We start from the raw sequence: 7,329 nt of genomic DNA, 5'->3' as shown, positions 1-7,329 counted from the left end.
GTGGATGCTTTTTTTTTTTAGCAAGGGCAGAGCTAAGTAGAGGAAGTAAAGGGACCACACACATTTAATTCCCTTATTGTGACATCCCTGCAGAAACTCAGTGAAGGATATGCATTAATGTCACTTTTTCATGCCATACCTAATCCTTAAAACCACTGAGGGGCCAAACAAAACCAAAACAGGTGCATGAATAAATGGGATTATTATCTGTTATCTACAATTCTTGAAAAATGGGAATATTATCTGAATTGACATTAACCTGGCCAAATATACCAGATATTCTGTGGGCTGTGAGATATTTTCTAATCATATAAAGGCATAGACACTCCTATAGCAGCAACATCAGATCCTGTAAACACATATATACATTACTGACTGAGTTTGTTGAGTACTTGTGTTGTTTTTATAATCTGCCTACACATTATAATTTTAATATTTAATTAAATGAATTAATTAAAAAGCTGTTTTATGTGGGATAACCATAGTGGCAGTGGTTATACATTTCCTTTTTAGAATTGTACACTACAGTGTTTTCCTTTTTTTATTTGATTGATTTACCTTTTTTAATTGATTTGTGCATTGCCAGTAGTACTCTGTACGTAATGCCTTATAACAGGGGACACAATATCCAATAGTGGATAACAGTAGAGAAACTGGTCGTCACATCCCATAGTTTGGGGATATTTGGCACCGTTTCCGTACGGGTTTACAGGAGAGTCCAACGTTCTCGCGAGAGGAACAGTCCCTCCTATGTTTACTAGCAGTATTTATTAGCAGCAGTCTCCCCCTACCGTCACTGCTTTACGGCCCGACCGAGCGATTGTCCAGCAAACGCTCTGCTGCTAGTAGGAGGTACTACCGACATTTCGTGTCTGACAGCCGGCCGGAGACAGCTCCCCTTCGGAAACATTTCCATACGGCTGCCGACCACGGTCCGGTGTCGCTGTTCGCCGTCCAGGCAAAGCAATAAAGGGAAGAAAAAAAGATAGCAAGCCATCGGCTCCGGTTCGCACCGCAGCGGTAGCCAGGTAAGACAGAGACTCTAGTGCCTTCCCTTCACTGAGTGTCAGCTGTCGGTCTGTGGTTGCTTTCATCCACGTCTTACACCGCGAGAGCCGCAAACCCATGTAGCTCGTGCAGTTTTTAATCAAGGTTTATCTCGTGCATGACGGATGCGATGCCCGTTAATATCGTCGCTACATCAGCCGTAGCCATGGTTACTAGTTATTCCTCCGGCTCCACGGACCCAGCAGCAGGTCAGGCTGTGTACGTGCGGTTCTCTCAACACGGGCAGAGCGCCGCGCCAAGTCCCGTTTAATATACCCACAATTAAAGGTCCGCTTGCTTATCAGCAAATATACGTAGCTCATTGAATATAGCTGTATATCAGATCTGAACCGACAGGAGCGTTGGGTGTTATCGGCATACAGACACAGCCACTGAAAATAATTAATTTCGAGTTATTGAGAATCTGTATTGTAACTTGACTGACGCTGCTCTCTTCATGCTACAGCCCACAAGCCTGTACGAAAAGCAGGTGAACCTCTTGCAAAAATTGCATTTAGTTACACATATACGCGCAGGTGTGTATGTATATGTTTCCCGACAGAACGAGATTCAGTTGTTGGGATAATTAATTGTATTTTGCGACATTCCTCACACAGTTTTCTCCGAGGTGGCAGACTGGACGAGGCAGGATATATGTGTGTTATCACCGGGCGAGAACTCGACGTGTGACGCGCCTCAATGGCGAGACGCGTGTGGCCGCTGTGTGTTGTGTTGGTGTCTTCTTTCTTCCACTTTGTCTCCATGTCTCTCTCCCACGCGCACACACATGCATTAGAATTGCTTATGTTTTGGGTTTTTGCAGAAGGCTCAGATTGAATACAGCCTGTAAAATGATTTAACCACAGCTGTTTATAATACTGGAGCCTTTCTAATACATTTATTGCAATATTTTGGATTTCTAAATGGTTCACATTGTCTAATACAACATCATCACCCAGTATTTCACATTATTAAATGCACAATTCTTTAATCAAATAAATATTTGAACCAATGGCAATATTTTTGCCAGTAGTATTTACAGACAGAGGCGTTTGTAGGCTATGTATGGACAGCCTGTAGTAGGATACTGTGTATACAGCAATTATCCCATTACAGTAGCTTCTCCCAAATTCTGTTTGATCTCTCAGACACTCAAACAGCTTAGTCTGCGGTGGCAGATCAGATCTCCACCTGTGCTGCATATTGCATAACAGCCGGTGCTTTCAGGGATGCTGCATTTTTGCTGGAGTCCTTGGATAGGTGAGCTGAAGAGAAGCTAAGTTGATGATATGTTTATGTGGTTGAAACAAAGTGGTCCTCCACTCCTCCCTCTCTGCTGCTGCGGTTCACTGTAGGCTGAATTTATCGCCTCTGTAAGTCATAACAGTTAATGCAGTCTTGGCAGCTGGCAGTGCACATTTCCTCATCTGCATTCTCGGTGGAGTGACTGCCAAAGTGTAATCAATGCTGCAGGTTTTACTCATTTATCAAAAGTTGTATCTGCAATTTCTCTGCAGGGGATAATATCTATAAGTGAATTCTGACTCTGCATTTTTTTGTTCTCCGGGGAGTAGTTCCACTACGTGTTCCTTTGTTGCTCTGCTTTGGCAGTTTGACAATCTTAGATGATTAAAGGATGAGGCTGGTGGGGTTCTAAATATTTCTTATTTTCAACAAATCCCATAAAAAAAAAAACATTGTGTTTGTCCGTTTCTCAACCCTTTCTGACTTCCCTACTGTTTATGTGACAATCAGAACAACGCCCATTGGTTCTCTACTGAAGATGTTAATCTAAAAGAAGTGGCAGTAATTTCCTAAAACAGATGGCCACCTTTAATTTTCAACAAATGTTACTCAAACAGGAGGAAATAGTGATTTTTTTTTTAGGACTACTTAAGGCACCGATGAGTATTTCTGGCAGCAGGATATGTTTTCCATGTGTCAATCATTTTATTTTTACGGCTGATGAAGAGTATGGACTATGAAGTGAAGAGAAAATGGCATCTATTCCTGTTCTCCCTCTTTTTTTTTTGGTCTATTTGGATCTACCGTGTTTCGCATCACGTCTCTTCCTTTTTAAAATGTATTCATGCACTTCAGTGTGTTCTGGAATGACTCTAAAATGTTGAACCCATGAAGAGACAAAAAATAGATTCACCCCACTCCAGTAACTAGTTTACTTATCACCCTTTAAGGCACAGTGTAGAGGTTTTGGCGCCATCGAGCGGCGTGGTTGCAGATCGCAACCAACAGAATTCCCCTTCGCTAGCTCCTCCCTTTCCAAGACTGCGGAAATGTGAGCCGCCAAGTGCAAAACTGTGGTAACACGGTTCACCTCACTCAGACCATGCTTACCCATAGACTGTATGTCAGAAGTGGATGTAGTCATCATGATGGCCATTGGTTTGTGGACTGCGGTTTTGAAGCCTTGAGGTTGGAGATTTGGCCGTTGCCATCTTGGCTTTTTGCAACCAGTGAACGGAAGCATACTTCTCTTTATGGTCTGTTTGACTCTAAATGGATCATTATAGAGAATGCCACATCTGCATTGTCTTCACTTGTCAGAAGCAGAGGTTGCCGCCTGTCCTTACCATGATAACACTACTTTAGGAACGAAGACAGTCAGATGGCGTCTGACTGTACCACTATTTAACACTCCTCGTCTCACTTTAACACAGTTTCGAGAGCGTGTTGGAGAACTACGGCAGCCTTCAGATAATGTAAAAATGCTAAAGGCTGTTTGGTTTCTCCGTTCTGGGCTACTGCAGGAACATGGCGGTGAAACATGGTGGACTCTGTGAAAAGGACACGCGCCATATGGAGATAAGATGGGCTCAATCCAAGCTAATGAAAACACAGTTATTCTTAGTGTCGGATGATTATAAATTTATGAAAACATAGTTAGGGATCTTATATTACATATCTTCTAATAGATCCCCCCCCCCAAATGCTACGCCTACACGAACAAGATGACAAAGTTAAGTCATCAATATTTAGCGCACTGTTCAGTTTGTGGACGCTGCATACTAGTGTTTTAGAGTATCCACACTACACTGTGCTGCTGCAGGGGCTGTGTTTGATGTGCAGCTTGACTTGTGACCTGCACAGCCTGTGGGTGGGTTAAGTGTCAGGACAGAAAGCAGCGAACAGTTTCATGTTGGAGTGGGTAGAAAAAAGACTGTGTTTATACTGTAGCTGCCAGGGCTGATTTTCCACGTTAACGTTGTGCCATCATCTGGAGCCAGATGGTCTTTAAATCCCAAAAAGGATGTGAGGTTTCTGCCGTCAACCAGCACCGTCTGCAATGATGTAAAACCAAAGTCTGCTATCTCTTCGTCCTCTGTGTCATAGAGCTCCATCCGTGTCCAGAAACTGTTCAAAACACGATCGATGAGCCTCACCGTTGCACTGGGTTACATGTTCCTTCATTAGCATCAACACACATTCTTTAGTTTATTCTGACTCAGTCCTACAAACGCTGTCTTGCTGCCACAAATACTCACTGGAGCACCAAATGTGGATTATTCCGCTGCTGAAAACAGTCCCCAATATGTGTGCTACTTTGACTTAAGCTGCATTGTTTAAGATGTAGTTAGACCAGGATGGAACATTGGATTGTTCCAGTCTAATGAAAAGACAGGTAACACATTAAACTGCCATGAAGCCACTTAGTTTGAGGGCAAACATTGTTAACATAGTAATAGACTTACGCCGTGTTCACACCAAAAGCGAAGCAAATTTTCCACGCGCTCAGTTTACATGTAAAGGCAATGCACAGACGTGAATATACGCGAGTAGACACGAACTCAAGCCTTGCGTCGCGACTGACGCGAAATTCGCATCATCGCTTCATTCGCCAGACTTGAAATATTAGAGACTTGGAGTAAATATATAATTTTTGTGTCACAGGGTCTCATGAGAATGCTTGATAGCCCTTCATTCTACTTAAACAGATGGAGACATGGGGGTATTCTGTCTCACTGGTCGTCCAGAGGGGTAAGATTAACCCTCTGGAACTACATGAAAACAGAATCCAGGGCCATTTATGGACACAAAGCTTCAGTTCAGTGTTCCCAGCAGCTCACAGTGTAACTTTTATGCAGTACAGTGCTCTCAAAAACCCTGAATATAAGGCCTTCAGTAAAATGTTGATTGTTTATTACCGTGGTAATATTAGATGAGGTTTCAAGACACAGCCTTGATGATTTTAGACATTTAGAGGTTTGTTTTGTTTGCTCTCTGGTCTATTCTGGTCCATCCCATTCTAAGCTCCACTGAGTACCTTCCTATTGATGTGTGTGCGTGCGCGTGTGCGTGTGCGTGTGTTTATGTCCGGTAATCGCGGTGTTGTGTGAAACATTAGATGGCCAAACTGCAAAATGGAAAATTCCAGTGACTCCCCTGCTGTCTGTCTGTCTGTCTGTCTGTCTGTCTGTCTGTCTGTCTGTCTGTCTGTCTGTCTGTCTGTCTGTCTGTCTGTCACTGTCCGTCACACGTCCGTTAGAATAGGCTTATGTGACTTTTAACAACAAGAAAAATATTGCCTTTCTTCGTCAAAATGGCAGGAATGCGAAGAGTAGCATGCAGATAATCAAAGCACAGGGTGGGCAGTGTAAATAATAATATCTGAAATATTCTATCGAGGCGTATGAAATGTTATATTGAAATATTGATACTAGGGCTATGTGTATTGGCAATTCTTACCAATACATAGCAATTTATTTAATCCCATTTTCGGAAAACACTCGACCATATGCACACAATTGGAAAAAAATTATTTAAAAACACTTTTTATGCATATCAGAACAGTGTGTGCATTATATCTCAGTCCCTGTAGCATCCAACATCACAGCACTACTTGTTGTGCCATCTAAGCCACTGCTGCCACCAATCTTTGCATGTAAACTGTCAATTTAAAAAAAAAAAAAAATCTACATAATGCAACTGCGTACAACAGCTGGAGTAACTTAACCTAGTCAGTGCTAAAACATATAACCTTTCTGAGCGTATAACATTAACATGATGGGCATCGTTAAAGTACACTATATGGCAACACAGTTTTATTAACTGTTTTTATATAGTAAGATGCACTTGCAGATTCAATATTCTATCTGGAACACCACACATTTATGTTGTTCTGTTTATTTCATCCAGTCCTATTCATTTCCCATTAAGGCTTTATAAAGTATGTTTGTGTTTTAACATTGACAGTGAGAGTCTTAAATAGTGAAATATAGTATTACACTAGTTACGGCTTGATTAAATAATTATTATTGACAATTATTTTCATGAATATCTGTTTGCTCAAAAACAAGTCAGATAACATATTTTAGAGTTGCATCATCCAGTGTTCCCTGTATCTCTGTACGGAACACCGCCACAGTCACTGATCACCTGAGCCTTTTATCTTTCCCATTTCCTTGTTGGAGTTTTGCCTTTTGTCTCTTCCATGTGATTTAAATACTGTTTCTATATATAGATATATATATTTATTTTATGACACACACTTCTTCATCAGACCTCTAAAATGAAGCTACTCCTGGCTGTTCAGCAATCTGTGCTGGATTTACACGTCTCTTCATAAAACCTTACATTAAACTGACACTATTTCCAAATTCATTGATAACTATTTTATGTCTTCCACACACTGACATTGACTTATCTGTCCAGTGTTTTATCCTGAGACACACACAGTCCGTCCGTCCCCCCCCCAGTGAAACCTATCCTCCTGTGAGCTTCATACACAAATTCCTCAGTCTAATTTGAGGAGTGACACACTTTCTCCCACCCTGATCCCCTCCACTCAGTGTCTCCCTCTGCCCCCCTCTCTTATTTCCTCACCCACTGGAACTCCTCCACTTCCCTGCACCCCCACCCCCTGTCCGTTTGTATTCATCTATTTCCTCCTCTTTTTTTCTCAAGTATCACGGAGGCTGACCCCAGTCAGGATGGGGTCAGCTTAGCATAAAGACTGGAAGGTCATATCTACATGTATGCGGAGGTTTTTGATATCTTCCTCTACGCTTTGTCCACACACAAACAGAGTTTTAGGTCACTAAGATTGAGATTTTTTGAAAAAGCTTTCTAAGGTGGAAACTTTTCAAATCTCTGGTTAATTTGCATCTGTGTGGACGCACGATCAATTCATCTCCTTAATTCGCACATGCCCACTATAACAAGCAGACGACTTGTTGGTTTATGTTCACCCCGTCATCCGTCCCCACATATGAGTCACATTTCAGTTGCACCATATTTTTTTAAACAAAGGTCAGTTGGACAAAA

The 7,329-nt window shown here is 41.8% G+C and overlaps 1 protein-coding gene across 1 annotated transcript in view; it reads left to right on the top strand.

Annotated features, from left to right (window-relative positions):
• Nucleotides 1–813: 813 nt before the first annotated feature.
• Nucleotides 814–7,329, top strand: part of ache (acetylcholinesterase) — a 29,266-nt gene continuing 22,750 nt past the window's right edge. Inside the window, exon 1 of the mRNA XM_054601617.1 lies at nt 814–1,028. The gene's annotated coding sequence lies outside the window, so the exon portion shown is untranslated. The remainder of the gene's footprint in view (nt 1,029–7,329) is intronic.

Source organism: Anoplopoma fimbria, chromosome 7 (assembly GCF_027596085.1).
Source record: "Anoplopoma fimbria isolate UVic2021 breed Golden Eagle Sablefish chromosome 7, Afim_UVic_2022, whole genome shotgun sequence".
Taxonomy (NCBI): Eukaryota; Metazoa; Chordata; class Actinopteri; order Perciformes; family Anoplopomatidae; genus Anoplopoma; species Anoplopoma fimbria.
The sequence above is the reverse complement of the archived record's forward strand: the minus strand, read 5'-3'. Positions and strand labels throughout refer to the sequence as shown.